Source organism: Gobio gobio (assembly GCF_949357685.1).
Source record: "Gobio gobio genome assembly, chromosome: 15".
Classification (NCBI taxonomy): domain Eukaryota; kingdom Metazoa; phylum Chordata; class Actinopteri; order Cypriniformes; family Gobionidae; genus Gobio; species Gobio gobio.
This window is the reverse complement of record NC_137108.1, coordinates 26,066,037-26,088,145: the sequence shown is the minus strand read 5'-3', so window position 1 is coordinate 26,088,145 and position 22,109 is coordinate 26,066,037. Positions and strand designations below refer to the sequence as shown.

Below are 22,109 nucleotides of genomic sequence, written 5' to 3'. Positions count from 1 at the left end.
ATAAAAACAGGTCATTTTCCATTCACTCTACTTTATATCCTTTTTTTAAAGTCAACTTAAAAGAAACAAGGACATTTCACTAAATATATTAAATTAACTGATTCATAGACTAAACAATTTAGGAGATTTTACATGATTTATTCAGATAGATTCCATTAAAGAAACCAAGCCAAAACGATGTAATATTGTTACCGTAACTTTAAGTAAATAACGCATACCATTTTTTACAGTGTAGTTAATTAATATTACTCAGTACTTAAATATATCATTACACTGTAACAATGACACCTTAAAACAAAGCGTAACCCAAATATTGCTCATTGTTAGTTGATGTTAGTTATTGACATCAACTAACAATTAACAAATGGGACCTTATTGTAAAGTGTTTCCAAAGTCTATAAGAATTTTATATTTTTGTACACTGACTTTCAAAAGGATCATTTCAGGAAATACTGACAGTGGTTCACTGGGTTGTGAATTTTTTGGTTTTCATTTCATACAATGTATAAATACATTTAGAGGTAGAACAGTAAATGCTGTTTATTTTATTTTTTCGCTGTGGTTTCCATGTCTCGTCTCTCTCAGTATGTCTTGTTTTACTCTTTATTTCCTTTTAGTGGCAACACAGAGACCCTGTAAGCAGGTCCATCAGTTAAACATAAACTATGTTCAGGGTGACAATATGTCTATTTCTTGCCTAACCACAACCCACCCGCTTGAGACTCTGACAGTGAAACTACGCAGGACCAACCCGGTTCAACACATCCTAAACTATTCAAACACCTCTCCAGCATCAGAGCATCAGAGATGGTCTGTGAGAAATGATGCTGGAAATGTTACACTTGATCTGAAAGACATCAGTTTATCTGATCAAGGCCATTATGAATTTCAAGTCTACAACAATTGGGACTGCCTTAATGCAACTATATTTAACCTGAGGGTCAGAGGTGAGAATGCTAATTTCTGAAACAAGCTAATGATCCTCATGAAACCTATAAACTATACATTTACCTATACCTATAAATATTTTTCTCTGGTTTCAGAGTGTAAAACGTTGGATTCTGTCTATGTGACTCCAGACTTTTACGTGTTGCTGCCATGCTCTGAACTTCCTCTACAGCACCAAGCTGGACAAGTCACTTGGAAAATCATTAAAGGTCACACACCAATAGAAATAGCCCAATACGACCCTCCACACAAGCCCTCAAACAGCACAGAGAGAGGCCCGAAGCCTCTGTATGAGAGAGCGAGAATACTAGCAGACGGATCTCTGCTTATAAGGGATGCAGTAAACACTGATGGATCATGGTATCAGTGCCGAGTGAGTGAAAAAACCTGCTATGACGTGAGGCTGGTCATGAAAGGTGTGTTTCCAATGCAATATCTCTAACCATAAAGTCTCAATGAAGATTCTCTGCCAGACATTCAATTTAAGTAAAGCTATGCTATTAATATCTTGGGTGGAAACCTTGTATCTCCTCTGTTTCAAAATTTATTTTCATAAATGATTACGTCTCGGTTACGGATGTAACCCTCGTTCCCTGAGGAGGGAACGGAGACGTAACGTTAGTGACTAACGAATGGGGGTTTCGCTTAGAAGCCTATCAACTTCGAGTTTTGAGAAAACGCCCAATGGCGTGCCAATGCCATGGGGCATGCGGAATTTGCATACGTAGCTCCGCCTCACTGCGTGAGTATATAAGGAAGTACGAGGCAATATCGCATTATGTTACCTGCTTGAGGAGCCAAGACTGAACTCCTGCGTTCCAGGCAACACAGCTCGATGTGGCAAGGGGACGTTACGTCTCCGTTCCCTCCTCAGGGAACGAGGGTTACATCCGTAACCGAGACGTTCCCTTTCGTTCAGTCACTACGACGTAACGTTAGTGACTAACGAATGGGGGTCCCAATATAATCCCGCCACTCAGCTGTCTTCCAGTGCCCTGCGTAAGTGTGAGTACCCTGTCGTAAGACTAGTACGGACGAAGGACTCCCACTTAACACAGGAATACCAAGGTACACTGGGAAGCATATCCCAGTGAGGGAATGCCAAAGATGCCTACCCGTGGGGAGGACTTAAGAGACACATATGACCCGGAGAGGGTTGCATATGGAAGATCTCTAGGGTACCAGCCGAAGGTGGATTTTTAACCCTAGGGGTGGCGGGGACACGCCAAGGGAAGAAACCCGCTCACTGCGGAGACTTACGGTGAAATACACATGTGGGGGTCGCCGGAGGGAACCATGCACATGGGGCACCTGGCCGGACATGAGGGTCTGGGCTCGAGAGGGCAGACTGAACTGATGTCGGCGTCGACAGTGCTGGAGGAGCTCAGGGCTCTCGGGGAGCTCACCTGAGGAAATATCGCACGTATCCAGTCCGTGGAGTGGAGTGGCGAGCAAGCGAAGACACCTGAGCCTGGCCCATCACCGGCCCCTCGGGGGGGCGAGTACATAGTCGGACACTGGCTCCACTCGGAGATTGTAGAATCTGGCGAATGTGTTGGGTGTCGCCCAGCCTGCAGCTCTGCAGATGTCTGCTAGCGAGGCGCCATGCGCTAGAGCCCAAGAGGAAGCCACACTCCGGGTGGAGTGTGCCCTCACACCAAGGGGACATGGTCGGCCTTGCTGCTGGTAAGCCAAAGCAATGGTGTCCACTATCCAGTGAGACAGCCTTTGCTTTGAGAGAGCACTTCCCTTCCGCTCTCCACCATAACAGACAAAGAGCTGGTCTGAGGTCCTGAAACACTGCGTCATGTCTACGTAGGCGCGGAGAGCGCGTACTGGACAGAGCAATGCCAAGGCTGGGTCTGCCTCCTCCAAAGGCAGCGCTTGCAGGTTCACCACCTGGTCCTTGAACGGAGTGGTGGGAACCTTGGGCACATATCCAGGCCGGGGTCTCAGGATCACGTGAGAGTTAGCCGGCCCGAACTCCAGGCACGCTTCGTCAACCGAAAATGCCTGCAGGTCCCCGACCCTCTTGACTGAGGCCAATGCGGTCAGCAGAGCCGTCTTCATAGACAGAAACTTAATATCGACCGACCGCAAAGGCTCAAAGGGAGGTCTCTGCAGAGCAGTTAGTACTACTGCAAGGTCCCAAGAGGGTACGAGAGGAGAGCGAGGAGGATTCAGTCTCCTAGCTCCCCTCAGGAACCTGATGACCAGGTCGTGCTGACTTACCTTTTTGTTCTCCAAGAGATCGTGGTGGGCAGATATTGCGGCCACATATACCTTGAGGGTGGAGGGAGACAGCCTTCGCTCCAGCCCCTCTTGGAGAAACTCAAGCACGGACCCGATCGGACATTTCCAGGGGTCTTCTTGGCGGGAAGAGCACCAGGTGACGAAGAGGTTCCACTTCAACGCATAGGCATGCCGAGTGGACTCTGCCCTAGCGGAAGTGATGGTGGCGACCACCGTAGGTGGTAGGCCACTCAAACCTGCCGGGTCCCGTCTAGGAGCCACACGTGGAGGTTCCAAAGGTCGGGACGCGGGTGCCAATGGGTGCCCCGTCTCTGAGTAAGGAGGTCCGGTCTCAGAGGAATAGGCCAGGGAGGGGCTGTCGCAAGGAGAATGAGTTCGGGGAACCAGGTCCGGCCGTGCCAGTACGGGGCGACCAAAAGGACCTGCTCCTTGTCCTCCCTGATCTTGCACAGAAGCTGTGCGAGTAGGCTCACTGGGGGAAACGCATATTTGCGTAGGCCCCGCGGCCAGCTGTGCGCCAGTGCATCCGTGCCGAGCGTGCCCTCGGTCAGGGAATAATACAGGCTGCAGTGGGAAGAGTCGTGGGAGGCAAACAGGTCTACCTGTGCGTCGCCGAACTGTTCCCAAATCAGCTGAACCGTCCGGGGATGGAGTCTCCATTCTCCCGGGAGAGGCTGAAACCGCGAGAGCTCGTCGGCTGCGTGGTTCAGGACTCCCGGAATATGGACAGCACGAAGGGACCTCAGGCGCTTCTGACTCCATAAGACGAGATGGCGGGCGAGTTGAGACATGCGGCGGGAGCGTAGACCGCCCTGGTGGTTGATGTACGCTACTACGGCCGTGTTGTCTGTCCGGACGAGCACATGTTGACCCTTCAGCAACGCTCGGAAGCGGTGCAGGGCGAACCGTACTGCCAGCAACTCGAGGCAATTGACATGCAGGAGGCGCTGGGGTCCTGTCCAGGAGCCCGCGGCTGCTTGTCCATTGCACATGGCACCCCAGCCCGTGGCAGAGGCATCCGTCGATACGACAACATGCCTGGAAACTCGTTCTAAGGGCACACCGGCCCGTAGAAAGCTGAGGTTCGACCACGGGGTGAGTGTCTGTAAGCAGGCCCGAGTCACTTGGATCCGGAGCATGCCAGACTGCCATGCCCATCTCGGGACTCGATCGCGAAGCCAGTGCTGAAGCGGTCTCATATGAAGCAATCCGAGCGGCGTTACCGCGGCTGCAGATGCCATATGCCCCAGGAGCCTCTGAAAAAGTTTCAGTGGAACCGCATTCTTGCTCTCGATTTGTCGGAGGCAAGTCAGCAGAGACTGCGCGCGCTCGCTCGAAAGCTGCGCGTACATGGCGACCGAGTCGATCTCCATACCGAGAAAAGAGATCCTCTGCACTGGGCAGAGTTTGCTCTTCTCCCAGTTGACCCGAAGGCCCAGACGGGTTAAGTGGTGGAGAACCAGATCTCTGTGTCCGCAAACCTGCTCTCGAGAGTGGCCTAGTATGAGCCAGTCGTCGAGGTAGTTCAGGATGCGGACCCCGTGCTGCCAAAGGGGCGCAAGGGCTGCCTCGGCGATCTTCGTGAAGACGCGAGGGGACAGAGATAACCCGAATGGGAGAACTGCGTACTGGTATGCCCGCCCCTCGAAAGCAAACCGTAGGAACGGTCTGTGTCGAGGAAGGATGGAGACATGGAAGTAGGCGTCCTTCAGGTCGATCGCTGCAAACCAATCGTCCGGACGAACGCATTCGAAAAGGCGTTTCGCAGTCAACATCTTGAACGGAAGCCGGTGAAGGGATCGGTTCAAGATGCGAAGGTCCAGGATTGGCCGTAACCCACCGGTTTTCTTGGGTACAATGAAGTAGGGGCTGTAGAACCCCGACCTCATTTCGGCTGGAGGGACAGGCTCGATCGCACCCTTCGCCAGTAGAGTGGCAATCTCCGCACGCATGACGGGGGCATGGGCCCCGGTCACGGTATAGCGGACTCCCCTGTAACGGGGAGGAGCCTGCGCGAACTGAATCGCGTAGCCGAGCCTGACGGTCCGGGCAACCCAGCGGGACAGCCCCGGAAGCTGAAGCCAGGCTTCCAGAGACTGCACCAACGGGGTCATACGGACAGTAGGCGTACCCCGGGTGGGGCAGCGAGGCAGCGTTACCGGCGCGGACAGGGGAGGCTGTTGGGCGTCCCCGGGTCGGAGCACGGTTAACGGCTGCGCCCTGACAGAGGAGACCAGGGAAGGACTCGCGTTCCACGGGGGTCTGCTCTGCCAGGGGGCTGGCGACAGAGAGGGACGAGAGTGGCGTGACCCGAGGGTGGCGCGCACTGCCGTCACCGATCTCTGGGGGCTCAGAGACAGGAACATGAGTTCTTCCCAAGCGCCGCTAGCCCGGGGGCCAGCAGCGGAAGGATTTTCCCCCGGCCCTCCACCGGGGGAAGGAGAGGCCCTGCTACCATCCCCTGGGAAGAACTGGAACCCATCTCTGAGTTGTCCACCTCCATCCTGGCGTTTAACCAGTCTGGGGAGCGGACTGGGCGACATCCTCAACCACCTCCACGGCGCGGCCCAGGTGAAGGCTGCTGCTGGGGCCGGGCGGGAAGAGGGAGGGCGCCCTCGGCGGCGAGCGGACTGAGGCGACTGGGCCGGCGGCTGGTGCAGCAGCTGGCCGCCGGGGCAGTACGTGTTGCAGCCTCAGTCTGCTCTGGGGCGGCCGAGAACTGTTGGGCGCAGTTCTCAGCCGCGCCGCCGAAGAGGCCAGCCTGGGATATGGGTGAGTTGAGGAGGCGGGCCCGCTCAACGTCCTCCACATCACCAGGTAAGGCCTGGTGTTCTCCCGGACCACAGCTGTGGACATCGCCCGACCCAGGGAGCGTGTGGCCACCTTCACCGCCCGGGGGCGGGGTCAGTTGCGGCACGCAGCTCAATGAAGAGCCCTGGGTCGGCTCCACCCTTGTGCATGTGCAAAGGGGCGGCGGCCTGCCCGTAGCACTGCGGGACCACGCCACCGAAGTAGACGAGCCCACAGGCTTTGGGGGGGGTGCTTAGGACAGCCACACCACGCCACGTCAAAGCCCTCTGTGGACACCGTAGTGCGCAACAGAGAGTTCAACAGTGGGGGGGGGAGGGGGCCCCAGTGTACCCTAGGCCGCGGCCCCATCAAGGGCAGAGAAGGCGGAGGAGGCCACCAAACGGTCGCGAGAAGCACGGGGACTTCCGTGACCGCGTGATCTCCTCATGCACCCCGGGAGCGAAAGGCATTGGGGGCGGGGCCCAACAGCTGTCGGGTGCCGCCCCCAAAAACCAATCGCGCAACCACGAGCACCCGCGACTGGGCGGAGTTCCACACCAGCGCGAGACTCGCGGCTGCCCGAGATAACATGGCTGTCAACTTTAGGTCAGATCAGGCAGTGCTGACACACCCGGAGGCGGAGCACAACCTAATCGTCATCCCCAAAGGACTCCAGCCCACCTTGGGATGCGGCGATCGACATCTCACTGCTATCCGGAGCGTGAACTGAACGAACGGGGCGTCAGAGACGGGCCGTAGATTCAATCCAACACTCGCGGAAGCGATGTATAAGAGGGGGGTGTGGCCCGAGGAATGAACGTCGGGGTTCTTAATACCACAGCACCGCCCTCAGGTCACCCTGGCCACCAGCCAAAGTACCATCTCACTCGGGGACGGTAGATTGGGGTGTGGCAGAGGGGACTCTCTCTCCTCACGGAGATCATTGAGTCTCGACCGTGACATCGCGATGGTCACGCCCCCGCAATGGAAACGTGACACATCCGCAAACACTGCCCGTGCGCGCTGAAGCCCAAACACGCTCGAGCAGTGAATGCGTCCTCAGACAGCAGCGGAAAATCGATCGCACCCGGAAGTGCACGGGCGAACCGTCTTGAAAAAGACGTGCCACGCGCAAGCTCTTTTTGTGAGAGGAAAACCTTGCAGTCGATGCCGAAGCGCCCAGGGAAACACACACCAGCTGTCAGGCGGACCACTGCACAGATCAGCAGGCAGGAAGTATGCGATCACTGGAACGCGCCGTCACACCAACACCGACTGGAAAGCTGCTCGTCTCGAAGGCTGTAGGAGTGAAGAGGTAGGTACTCTTGGCTCCGAAAGCAGAAACATAATGCGATATTGCCTCGTACTTCCTTATATACTCACGCAGTGAGGCGGAGCTACGTATGCAAATTCCGCATGCCCCATGGCATTGGCACGCCATTGGGCGTTTTCTCAAAACTCGAAGTTGATAGGCTTCTAAGCGAAACCCCCATTCGTTAGTCACTAACGTTACGTCGTAGTGACTGAACGAAAGGGAACTATTGTATACCCTGTATGTATATTTGTGGGCTCTGCAAATATCTAACCGATGAACAGCATTAAAAAGAGCTTGTGACTAAACCTCATAACTCCATTGACGTTGTGGTGATGGATTAGTCAATACTGTTTTTTTGTTTTGTTTGTTTTTTTTAATTATGGTCATCATTACTCATAAATATGATTAAATATGCTTGGGTTAAAGTTTAGATTAAAATGAAGTCACGTTGTGGTGATTATAGCATGTGGTTATAATATATGTTTGGTAATACAGTATGTGAATTTGTAAATATTTAAACAAGCTTTTTGAAGGTTAAAGTTTTTATACCAGCTGGAAAATGTGGGTTGACATTTATATGTCTAAATATGATCAGAACTAGATGTTGGAAAATTGTTTTGTATTTTGACATTTTATTCAACTACGAATTGAATATAAAATCTTACTTTCCACAATATTGTTTGCCACAGGCAAGACAAATGCCTATACAGTATGTGTGAGATAAAAATAATATAAACTGACTTATGTTAATTTAAGTTTATCTTTTCTCTAGTGATCATAGATGCTCCAACCACAGCTGACAGTCCTGCAGCATTGACCACTAATCGGACCACACAAGTGATGGTCACAATAGTGTCTCTGTGTGTCCTCATAACGCTGATCATCTGTGTGATTCTTTATTTCGAAAAAGGAAGGAGCAAAATCCACAGCCAAAGTAAGACCACGGGGTCCTGAAAAGTTTAACACTGTTGAATTGTTCTTGAACAGCATGTTTTAAATCATTTTAATGGCTTATTGAAAAGAAAAGAACCCGGACATACCTTACATTTTATGTGTATATTGTAATGTCACTCTACTGACCAGTAATCCAAACAGAAAGTCTTTTGAATGTGTAAATGCAAATATAGAAGTTGATCAGTACTTATTACTTATATTTGTATCTTGTAGTTGATTTGGACTGCTGGACTTCCGTATCTTATTCTAATATTCCAGGAGGTAGGTAATATTTATAGTAAGTCCAGAATATGGTACTTGTATGAAGTGTATTTAGTAAAAGTCTTTCTCTTGCAGGGTTTGATGTCACGTTCTATACTTGACCACCTGTAAGTTACTGCAACACATGATGACTGGTGTAATTTTGTAAACCACATCACACGATTTGCTGTATGTTGCTTGCATAGCCATTTTTGTAAACGTTTATCTCACTTCATAACAAGACCGCACATATTAATGGGGTATGTGTGCATCTGCAAATGTGCACAGGATTCAATGGATACATTTACTTTATTTTTGAACTTTATCTTGTAACAGTTGGTGTGAACAAATAGAAGCTTCTGCATGCAAACCAGATGATATGTATGATGATATAAATAAATCAGTTTTCTTATCTAGTAATTAAGTTTAATTTGGTAATTTAGCCATCTGTCACAATTTATATTATAGGGGAAAATCTGTTATACATAAATAGTTTGGGTGGATAATACTGTGTAATGTTTTTTTTTATTATGATGATTTCATGTGAGCTTTTAATCATACTTTGTCAGTCTTTTTTATTTTCCTTTTTATCATACCAGACAAAAATAATAAAATAATAAAAATCCACACACAGTCATCCATCCAAGCAAATTATTGCTTACAGTAATATCAATGTCGTATTGCTACTGTATTAACGCATAACTGATTTTTTTTTTTTTTGTATTTTATCTCTAATTTCATGAATGGCTTAGTATCAATATGAAAATGCTTTTTCTACTCATAATTTTAACAAATAAAACAATTTAAATGCAACTTTAACTGTTAGTGAATTTTATAGCCATGCAACTAAAAGAACTTGCTTCATTTACACCCAATTTTGACACAATTTGCCCTTCCAGACTGAAGTGTCTTTGTCTGTTATATATTTGTATTACTGTGAGAGTCTTTGGGAGCAACGTGTGTTTTTTCTCAGACATAATTATGAACTGTAAAAAATGATGAACAAAAAAATTAAGGTGATAATTAAAAATAGTGTGCAAATTTTCTTAAAGGTCCCATGGCATGAAATTTTCATTTTATGAGGTATTTCAACATTAATATGAGTTCCCCTAGCCTGAATATTGTCCCCAAGTGGATAGAAATGTTGATCGGTGTAAAACCGAGTTCTGGCTGTCTTTCTCTGCCTTTGAGAAAATGACAGGCCAGACTAGCCAATCCTGAAGTCTCCTGCTTTGACGTCCAAGCAGGAACGGTTTCCTCCCTTTCCCCCGCCCAGAGAATCTGGCACGCCCATGCAAACACTCGAGATCATTAACGTTACTTGTGAACCAGTGAACACTGGCAGTTTCTCAGTGTTTGGATGTACAAATGAAAACAGAAGTCTTTCTTCAGTTCCTTCTGATCTGTGATCATTGATTTCTTATGTGTAGCTAATTATTTATTATTTGTGGACATGCAGCGGCTTCTCTCTCTCCCGACAGAATGGTGTTTTCGTGTTTTCTATCTTGTGAGTCAGTGTTTTTGTACGTCCTCGACACGTCTATCTGTTCTTAAATGTGCATACAGTCGGGAGTTTCTGCTCAACATCAGCAGAGCCACATCTTTAGAGATAAACTTCAAACACGCCGAAGCTCGGCCTCCAACATCCCCGACCCCCAGTACTGCATCTGGCCCACAGCGGAGGCACCAAACGCGGCGTGAGATTAAGCAGAAGGAGGGTAAGCGTTAGGGTATCCGGCTAGGCTAGCCAGCTTTCCCCACAATAAACTGGATTACATTCGATTACAGCTGTTGTGTCTTTGTTTGCGCTGTGTAACGTCACTCAATGCGCGTCAATGACGCTATTCATATGATTGGAACATATCTAGAAATAATGCTATATTCAACACTTACTAACTCGTTCATCTCGCTGTAATGGTACATTGCATGTGTTACAAAGTTGGTAGAATAATGATGAAGAGGACTCGGTGTGACTGGGACTCGTGTTTATTCAGAACTCTCAGATACAAACACAATAAACTCGCGCTGACTGACAGCGCTCTCATAACGCAGTAGTTACTATAAATAACTTTGTTAGCAATCGCTTCGTCTCCGTGATGTCCGGTTCGCGAACGAATCATTCTTTTGAATCGGTTCTTTTTAGTGAACCGAACCAGTTCACCAAATCGTTCTAAACGGTTCGCGTCTCGAGTCAGCGCTGATCCATAATTTACTAAAGTTACTAACTTTCTGACATGAGTGACAGCCCCTCCGACTAGAAATAAACTAATAACCTGAAGTATATGCTAGTAACTACAACAGTTCACCCTGAACTGAGACATGCTGAGAGAACTGATGAGAAGTGAACACAGGTCCATCCGTCTCTCTGGCAGACTCGTGCCTGCTCGTGCCTCGTTAAACCACGCCCCCTCCGCTCATTTAAAATGCAAAGATGTCAGCCAATCACAACAGTGGGCGTTTTTACTGAAGTCTCACAGCAGACACGCCTCTTGAAGCAGGGCCTTCAGCCACAGGGCAAACAGCAGTATAGAAAAAATGCCTTTTATTTCTAAATTATGACATTTTATGATGTAAAAATCATACTAATAATATAAGTACACCTCAGGAAACACTATAAAATAATAGAAAAATGCCATGCCATGGGACCTTTAAGAAAATTGTGGTTCAGTGTTGTATAACAAATATTGAGAACATTTCACTAATAAAACAAAGAGATACATTTTCCTATTTTTTAAATGAAACTTAAGCAGTTTTGAGGCTTGAATTGAGGAACCGATTAAGCTGATAAAATTAAGGAAAAAAGGCTACCTATTTATTTTAAGAGAATTAGTTCAATTATGTGGTTTAATTTAGAGACACCATTGTTAGTGGCCAGTATGCTTTGCATACGGCTGGAAATGGAGAGGTAATATTGAAATTAAGTGTTATTTTATGTGTCTTTGAGTGAAGGGATCATTACGATTGTGCAGAAGAGTAGAGCTTATGGCTAGGTTGTGAAGAGAACTACTTTTCTAGGAAAACTTGACTTGATTATGATGCAGGCATGTCATTCCCCGGTTGCAGTTTGTAGCGATTACACTAGTCAAACTAACTAGACCTTGGGGGTCAAACACTCAGGAATCAGATCGCCTAGTGAGGCTACACCCTTAGAAACAACACATTGAATCAGTAGCAATATTTGAGCCAACAAGAGAACCCAAATAAATGAAAGGTTCCTGTTTGACTCCTCCGTGCTCCGCCCACAAGCCCGCTCTCGTTCCCGCCTACCGCAATGGCGGCCGCCGAACCCAACCCACAGATTGCAGCCACTTAATGCAGAGTTAACACTGACCAATTTTAGGCCCAATTTAGACTCGCCGACAGGTTTCGCGAAATCACAGACAAATGCTCTAAATCATAGGCAAATCGGAGCTCGTGCATGTGAGTGACAATCACGCAGTGTGAATTATCAAAGACGCGATATGAGAGAATCGCAGACGCCCGTGAGATATTTGGCATGCTAAATATCTGGACTTGTAGGTTATTCAAAATCCTGCTATGTGAAATGTGTTCTGAATGAAAAATACATTTGCTATGACCTATACAGCCAACGAGACAGCAACATACAGGGCAGCGGGAGGTTCAGGGAGGAGTTATAGACCCGAATATCAGTATTTAAATTTTTTATATATTTACAATTCTATCAAACAGAAACAAAGCACAAACATTTGCTTGACCAGCTGCAACAGCAGCACATTGCAAAATTATTTATTTACTTCAAACTCTCTTTGCAGAACACAATCCTGCGTCTCCCCGACCATTTCCTCCTCCATAATCTTTTTTCTTTTTCGCTGCAAATCAGCGCAGAGACCCTTTGGATCGCAAACTTTGTGCAGTTTATCATTTTTAATAACATTCCAGTCTCGCACGAGAACTCCGGTCTGATGCACACGTGATCTTGCGTTGTTTCCTAGTCACTTCTCACGTGTGTTTAGTTGTGAAACGTAGTTTGCGGATGGGACAGAGTTGTCTGCGATTCTTCCTACTGTAAAGTCATGCAGTGTGAAACCCCTTGTCGTCGATCCATCATGCAGTGTGCACACAGCAGCAACTGAATGCTACCCCAGATAGTCATGCAGTGTGAAAAGAGCAGTGATCCGATGAGTTTGAAAATAGTGCAGTCTGAACTCGGCATTAGAAGAGTATTCCACCCAAATGCGTGTCCCACATCCCTCGAGAATAGGAGCGGCGCGAACGGAGCTTTTCATTAAGAAAACTTTGCAACTTGCACACTCAGCCCCCTCAAGGGCTAAACGTGTGTGCTCCTCACTCACGCAAAGTGCTTCATGAAATGCTGGGCAAAGTGTTTCTCCATGATATTCACTCCTAACACATACACAGACAGACAGTCTCCTGAAGACAAGTAAGAGGATGTCGTATTTCACAGGTGCCCTTTTATACTCACGGGCTGCGTCCGAAACCTGCAAAACGCTGCCTTCGGAGGACACATTTCAAGGCAGGAAGGCACCAAGGCACGTCCAAATCTAATGATAGCTTCACTTCCTGTCTCCTGAGATACCTTCATCTAATCGATTTTTGAAGGCAGCATATTTGTATCCTTCGCTGCCTTTGATATCCCACAATCCTGAGCTTTCCATTCTGTGACAGTTGAGCTGGAAAAAAAAGATGGGGTCCGAAAGATGGGGTCCACTTCTGATGTAATTTCTAGCGAGAAATTACTAATGTAGTAATTCAATATTTGTTTAGTTCTCACCAAAGCTCTCTCTATTTTGCTGTAGATCATTAAACCGTTACACTGCTGAAAGTAGTCTGTCCGAAATTAGTTTTGTGAGGTGCCTTCATGCACAAACACTGCCTTACAAGCCATTGTCTGATAAGGAAGCAAGGCAACAAGTCATTCTCTACTTAGACTCCAGCTCTGTTTACAGAGCAGAAAAAGGCAAAAACACTCTAGGTATGAAAGGGTGAATCAACACTACACAGATGCATTATTGACGCTAAAATACAATCTATAACAACAGCATAATCACAATAAAGACATTTACATTTCAGCTGCTTCATTGTTTGCTTCCATACAAACAATGAACTTGAAATGAGCTTCAAGTTCAATGCTGACTTACCTGTAGCTAATGTCATTTAATGTTATACAATAGCAGAGATTTTCTAGATAGATATATAAAGATAGACTGTATATTTTTCAGATGAAAGCACAACCAGTTTTTCTGTTTCCACCTAAAGTTAATTAGTGGAAACGTTATTAATTGCTAAATAACAGGCAAAAAAACAAATCACTGACATTTCCAGCTGCCTTTTGGAGAGGAAGTACTTTAGTAGTTCCTCTCCTTTTTTTAATTGAGTGCTGGATACTGGATTTTCATACGTGTTTGTCCTTATACAGGTGGTAATACTACTGGACTGAACTCTAATATATGAATCTTACAGCAACAGTAAACACCTCATAAACATTTACAAATTTCTCTGACATTTTGCATAGAACACATTTCCTACTTTGACCGTTTGAAATGAACTGTGTGAATGGAAAAAGTCTTGTGGCTTGTGTTCATATTCAGTTGTTTTTTAAGTGAGCTGCTTTAAACTGGCGATGGGGTTTTTATTTTTATTTAAACTTCATATTTCCAAGTACTAAATCTTCTAGTATCAGCTACTGAACGCCTCTAAATGGGCACATTATGAGATATTTACTTCCGCCTTAAATTTAGAGTAACTGAAAACAACTCTGCGAAAGTGAAGTGATGAGGACTTTGCTCATATAGAGTTCAGCTGTCCTGCAGTGAGCATCTGTATATTATGGGGAGTTTTCAGCCTTCATATTTCCAACTTCTATTTGTTCTAATAGCAGCTTTATTAGATTGCAAAGGTAAGTGCCTTTAAATTAAATCAAATTCCTTTAACCAACAAACAAACGAGAGAAATGCATAATATCAGTGTATTTTGTGCATGTACATGGGGCATAGGTATAACATGCATGATCAATGTCAAGTCAAGTTATTTATATAGCACTTTTCACAGAGGACATTGTTTTAAAGCATCTTTATAGAAAAATATTGCCGTAATAACTATGTTTTGACGGATGTTTTACATAGTGGATGTTAAATTTGAAAATGGCTGTTAACTTTTTTGTTTTGTTTTTTGTGTAAAAATATGTAACAATTTCCCTTTTTAAAGAAAGAAAATATGCAACTGAGGCCACAATAAATGTTGGTGTGCAAATATTAAACTGCATTACTCAACCAATTAATTATGATTACATTGACAACATCAATTGATTTGGTTCAAAAGGAATCCAGACATTACATTTGCAGAAAATGTATATAAAAGTTCCAACTACTAAATCTTCTAACAGCGGCTTTCTAATTCAATTGCTATTCGAATATTTAAAGTTTGCAAATATGCATGTCTAGGTAACACTTTACAATAAGGTTCTATTTGTTAACGTTCAATTAACATGAACTAACAATGAGCAATACTTCTAAAGCATTTATTAATCTTAGTTAATGTCAACTGTTGACCATTAAAATATCAACATTTACTAACACATTCTTAAAATCAAAAAACTGTATCTCTGTATCTTTAATATTATTTATTGGACCTGAGCTGACATGGACAAACAATGAACAGTTGTATTTTTATAAACTAACATTAACAGAGTTAAATAAATATGGTAACAAATGTATTCCTCATTGTTAGTTAATTAACAAATGGGACCTTATTGTAAAGTGTTTCCAAAGTTTATTTTATACATTGACTTTGAAAAGGATAATTTCAGGAACTACTGACAGTAGTTCACTAGGTTGTGAGCTTTTTTGTTCTCATTTCGTAATATGTACTAATACAGTTAGAGGTAGAACCACTTGGTAAAAAGTAACGGCTGTTTATTACTGTAAGCGCTGTGGTTTCCATGTCTCATCTCTCTCAGTATGTCTCGTTTTGCTCTTCATTTCCTTTTAGTGGCGACACAGAGACCCTGCAAGCAGGTCTATCAGTTAAACATAAACTATGTTCAGGGTGACAATATGTCTATTTCTTGCCTAACCACAACCCACCCGCTGGAGACTCTGACAGTGAAACTACGCAGAACCGACCCAGTTCAACACATCCTAATGTATTCTGACACCTCTCCAGCATCAGAGCATCAGAGATGGTCTGTGAGAAATAATTCTGGACATGTTACACTTGATCTGAAAGACATCCGTTTATCTGATCATGGCCATTATGAATGTCAAGTCTACAAAGATTCAAACTGCCTTAATGCAACTAATTTTAACCTTAAGGTCAAAGGTGAGAATGCCCATTTCTGAAACAAACAAATGATCCCCAAACATATTTTAATATACTGTTTCTCTGGTTTCAGAGTGTAAAACTTTGGATTCTGTCCATGCGATTCCAGACTCTTCCGTGTTGCTGCCATGCTCTGAACTTCCTCCACAGCACAAAGCTGGACAAGTCACTTGGAAAATCATTAAAGGTCACACACCAACAGAAATAGCCCAATACGACGCTCCACACAAGCCCTCAAACAGCACAGAGAGATACATGAGGCCTCTGTATGAGAGAGCGAGAATACTAGCAGACGGATCTCTGCTTATAAGGGATGCAGTAAACACTGATGGATCATGGTATCAGTGCCGAGTGAGTGAAAAAACCTGCTATGAAGTGAAGCTGGTCATGAAAGGTGTGTTTCCAATGCAATATTTCTAACCATAAAGTCTCAATGCAGATTCTCTGACAAACATTCACATTTAAAGATTTTAAGTAAAGCTATGCTATTAAAAAGTGAGATGTGGTGATGGGTCAGTCAAAACTATTTTTGGATCACAATAAATATAACAACATAAATATGGTGAAATGTGCTTGGGTTAAAGGTTAGATTCAAATTAAGTCATGTTGTGTTGATTATAGCCTGTGGTTATAATATCTGTTTGATATGTGAATGTTTAAACAAGCTTTTAGAAGGGTAATTATTTATACCAGCTTGAAAATGTGGGTTAACATTTGTAGTGGTGTCTACATATAATGACATGTTAGATGCATTTCATACAGTAAAAATTGTGTTCAAACCATTTCAATTTTTCCCACATTTTGTTGTGTTGCATGTGGCCTTATGCTAAAATGTTTTAAATAAGCTGGGGTGCACATAACTTTTTTGGTCTGGTTCTCAAGGGAGCACAAGTAAGCGGGAAAGAGGAATCAATTTCGGTGTTCAAGTGCTATCTGAAACACAACTCTCTCACTCTCTCTCTCTCTATGCCGATCCGTGGGGTCTGTACACATCGAGATTTTACACTTACCGGGGTCTGGTGTCTAATGTCTATTCACTCTCAGGAGTGGTAAACCTTAAGCGAATTGTTCATGTCAACTTATTCTGCTACTACCCATACCCCTATTTCTAAGTTTCTACAATGAGAGTTAGTTGATATCAGGTAGGTGAAACTATCAGGTCCGGATTCGAACCCAGAATGTGTTGCTGGAAACCCAAGGTTCTAACCACTGCTTTATTGGGGCAGTGTGGACCCAATTGGCAGATAATCACAAGAGGCAGGTTTAGAAGAGGAAAAAACAGAAAGTCTTTGCTTAGTATTCTTGAGCAAACACAAAGGATCCAGCATCAGAGCTAGGTAGAGCAAGATACAAATCCACACTGTATGATGCAGGCAAAAGAGTCCAAAAACATAAAACAAAGATTACCAGAAAAGCAAAAGTCTTTCAGGGTAGCCCTAACGGCATACACAAACGCATAGGCTACACAAGAGAACCTCAAGACTGAGCAAAGGTACAAGCAAATGCAAGTCTTTAAACATACACCTGTTAACACTGTAACAAGCTAGGTACATGGGATTTCATTGAACCAATAACGAGCAGTGAATTAGGACGATGTGGAAGGTCTTGTGCTCTCGGTTTCCCTCTGCTGGACAGGCCGTGGTGTGACAGAAACATTACTTACAGTCAATGTTTAATGGCTGAGTGGTTTGTGCTAGTAGCACCATATAGCTTTGTTTTTAATCTCTAGTATCATTCCTTGTTGTTTATATTGCTAAATATGCACCGATCAGACATAACATTATGACCCCCTTCCTAATATTGTTCAACTTTTGCTGCCAAAACAGCCCTGTCCCATCGAGGCATGGACTCCACGAGACTCCTGAAGGTGTGCTGTGGTATCTGGCACCAAGATGTTAGCAGCAGATTCTTTAAGTCCTGTAAGTTGCGAGGTGGGGCCTCCATGGATCGGACTTGTTTGTTCAGCACATGCCACAGATGCTCAATTTCTATTGAGATCTGGGGAATTTGGAGTCCAAATCACCACCTCAAACTTGTTGTACTCCTCAATCCATTCCTGAACCATTTTTGCTTTGTGGCAGGGTGCATTATCCTGCTGAAAGAGGCCAAAGCCACCCGGGAATACCGTTTCCATGAAAGGGTGTACATGGTCTGCAACAATGTTTAGGTAGGTGGTACGTGTCAAAGTAACCCAAGGTTTTTCGGCAGAACATTGCCCAAAGCAACACACTACCTCTGCCGGCTTGCCTTCTTCCCATAGTGCATCCTGGTGCCATGTGTTCCCCAGGTAAGCGACGCACACGCACCCTGCCATCGACATTACGTAAAAGAAAACTTGATTCATCAGACCAGACCACTTTCTTCCACTGCTCTGTGGTCAGTATGGGCACCCTGACTGGTCTGTGGCTATGCAGCACCATACGCAACAAACTTCGATGCACTGTGTATTCTGACACCTTTCTATCAGAAGCAGCATTAACTTCTTGAGCAATTTGAACTACAGTAGCTTGTCTGTTTGATCGGACCGCATGGGCCAGCCTTCGCTCCCCAAGTGCATCAATGAGCCTTGGCCGACCATGACCCTGTCACCGGTTCACCACTGTTCCTTCCATGGACCAGTTTTGTTAGATACTGACCACTGCAGACTGGGAACACCCACAAGAGCTGCAGTTTTGGAGATGCTCTGACCCAGTCGTCTAGCCATCACAATTTGGCTCTTGTCAAACTTTGAGGACAAAATGTTCACTTGCTGCATCATATATTCCACCCACTAACAGGTGCTGTGATGAAGAGATCATCAATGTTATTCACTTCACCTGTCAGTGGTCATAATGTTATGCCTGATAGGTGTAACTTACTCATCACCATATATCTGATATTGTCTAATATTGCCTATCACATTAATCAGACATCGCTAGCTTTTAATCTAAATCGCATTTTTTTCCGCAAGTCCATCAAACTACTGTTCAAGATCATTTGCGATTTATAGATTTCACATCTGAAAGAGAGGCATATGCGCGTTTTCTGCACGTACATTCATTCTATGAATCCTGCGTACGCACATTTGAGAAATTATTGTAAGATAAAATTTTGGACAGTTTCTACGCAACATTTTATAATTGAGGCCCCTAGAGTGCAAATCTTGCTCTGCTCTAACCAAAAAGACTTGAGGCTGCAATTGCTGCCAGAGGTGCGTCAACTAAAGCCCCGTTTCCACCAAAATTACCCGGAATAATTTTGAAATCTTTTTTTGTGCGACACTGTCTGCAACAATAACAAGTATGGAGGAGAAGCAAGCAGCGCTGCTTTTGCTAGTTATGTATTGGTTTACTAAAGACAATTAACAAAACGGCGGAAAAGAGACGAGCACTGATACTAAAGCGTATTCTGAAAGCTAGATTTAAAATAAGACGACGTATGTTATAATCAGCTATTACGGACATTGACCATGCGATTGCTGAGACAATGCACGCCATCGGACAGAAAGAGCAAGACTGATATTTACTGAATGCAGAACGAACCTCACAAGACTTTTAAAAATGCTGGTTGAAATATAATGCTGCATGAACTCAACCAATCAGCATGTTCAGCGCCCAAGTCCCACCCCCGAAAGTTCCTGAACTTTGAAAAAAGTACTACCTCGGGAGCAGGGCCGTTCGGAGGGGGAAATATTTACCCGGAACTTCCTTTAGACCCTGGTTCCTGTGGTCGAAACAGAGAATACCACCCCAAAGTTCCTAGTTCCTGGGGAAAGTTCCTGTGGTGGAAATGCGGCTTAAGTGAGTTTAGTGTATGAATACTTATGCAATATGACATTTCAGCTTTATTATTTTTAATACTTTTGCATATATATCACAAAACTGTTTTATCAATGTCATCATGGGGTATGGAGTATAGATTTGTGTGAAAAAAGAGGGGGAAAAAGAATTTTAGCATAAGGCTAAAACAACAAAATGTGGAAAAAATAAAAACACTTAAAATTCAGAACAAATAAATTTCCAAAATAACGTTAGCCACAGGTAAGACAAGTGCTTATAGATTGAAGAGTCATAAAAATAAACTAATCAAACTGACCGATATGATGATGTTTATTTAAGTTTCTCCAGTGATCACAGATGCTCCAACCTCAACTGACAGTCCTGTTGTCCAGACTGAAGGCAACATTGACATGAGTGCAGCAGTGACCACTAATCTGACCGCAGTAGTGATGGCCACAATAGTGTCTCTGTGTGTCCTCATATCGCTGATCATCTGTGCGATTCTTTATTTCAAAAAACAAAGGAGCAAAATCAACAGCCAAAGTGAGTCCTGAAAAGTTTAACACTGTTGAATTGTTCTTTAACAGCATGTTTTAAATCATATTAATGGCTTATAGGAACGTAAAGAGGTGTGTGTGTGTGTGTGTGTGTGTGTGTGTGTGTGTGTGTGTGTGTGTGTGTGTGTGTGTGTGTGTGTGTGTGTGTGTGTGTGTGTGTGTGTGTGTGTGTGTGTGTGTGTGTGCGCGCATTTGTTCGTTTTGCAGATGTTTTCTTTCAAATTACTGAAATTGAATTGATATTCTTTATGCAGTTGTAAGATGTGTTGTTACTATGTCAGTATGTTGAAAGGGAAAGCAGCCAGAACTAAATGTAGAGTATGATTTTAATGTTTTAAGTCTTCTGAGTGTGTTGCAATGAGATGTGAAATACAGCCCATACCATGCCATCATGGTGATGAGTCGGAAAGAAAGACATTACTTTACTGTAACCTATACTTTATGATGGTAGTTGATCAGATGGTAAAGTACTTATTTTTGTATCTTGTAGTTGAATTGAACTGCAGGTATTCCGCGTATTATTCCGAAATCTCAGGAGGTAATGGCATTCATGGTAAGTCTGTACAATATATGTACAAAGTCAATAAGTGTTTTTGATAGAGTATTTTTACTAAAAGTCTTTCTCTTGCAGGGTTGGATGTCCCGTTGTATTCTGTAGTTCAACGTACATGAATCATGACCCCCTGTAGGTTACTACAACACAATAATCATTCAATTGTAATCATATAATAAATAGAAAAATTCATTTTACATCCGTCCTGAACTACACAAAAACGTTGATTAAACATGGATAAATCACATACAATTGGTTTGGACTATTTACATGCATCACTAAAAATTTAATATTTTAGACAGTTCATATAAACACATAATAAACACACTCAAAACACATGTGAAATGTGCCAAATGTAAAACTGCTTTTCAGTCTGGATTGAATGACTGGCATAATATATTAAAACACATCACAAGTTATGCTGTGTGTAGCTTGCATTGCCATTTCTGCATTGCCGAATGTATTATCTCATTTCATAGCATGGCCACACATTTAAATGTAGTATGCAAACATTTGGCAATATGCATGATTCAAACATTACTATTGTTGTTGACCAAATTAATTTTGAACATTATCTCACAACAGTTAGTGTGAACAAACAAAAGCTCATGAATGCAAACCAGATGACAATAATGATGTGAAATGAATCGCTGTTTTTTTTTTACTTTATTTTTTATATTTACTGAGACAGTAATGCCTCTTGCAAATTTTTATAAATGATTTAGTATTACAATGAAAATAATTTTTCCATGTATCATTTTACCAAATAAAACAATTTCAATTTAAACACATTTTTAGCCATGGATAGAAGATCTTGCCATATGGGACTGCTATAAACAGACTTTAACACACTCTGTAGTACTACAATTCTGTAAAAATACAGCCCAATGTACTGTTAATATGAAGGATTTTTTGCATTGCATTGTGAAATGTTCCAAAACATACTGCCATTTATTAATGTACATACATTAAGCACATCAAATTTGGTAACTGGAAGCTCAAACATGCTTGCTTGGCATATTTGATGAGTTCTATGTGTGTTGATTAATGTTTATATGCAAATAAAAGCCTGAATGAAATCTGTTTATTATAGTGATTGTGTCTCTTGAAAGAATGACGATGTGATAATGAAAAAGTATTATAGATTTATAGAATACTTTTTAAATGCTGTTAAAAAACGATAACTTGATAACAGAGTTGTGATGCATTTTTATACACATATGCATTCGACACAAATGAAAAGAATGACTGAATGGTGTTCCAGTATTTGACTGATGTTATTTCGTCTATAGTACTCAGGCTGCCCCTAGTGGTACGCAGAGGAATCACTAAATTAAGTAATGTTAAAACACAATAACATTTTTTTTTACATTTAAGTACTGTACAGTTTTAATTTAACTTTTAGATACAACATATTTTAATTTAATCATTATTTAATCATT

At 43.6% G+C, this 22,109-nt stretch overlaps 1 long non-coding RNA gene across 1 annotated transcript; it reads left to right on the top strand.

Annotated features, from left to right (window-relative positions):
- Positions 1-16,042: 16,042 nt before the first annotated feature.
- On the top strand, positions 16,043-21,748 carry LOC307138173. The gene is made up of 4 exons (XR_013818001.1): positions 16,043-16,193; positions 19,897-20,100; positions 20,605-20,667; positions 20,746-21,748. It is a non-coding gene; the product is annotated as an uncharacterized lncRNA (long non-coding RNA).
- The last annotated feature ends 361 nt before the right edge of the window (positions 21,749-22,109 follow it).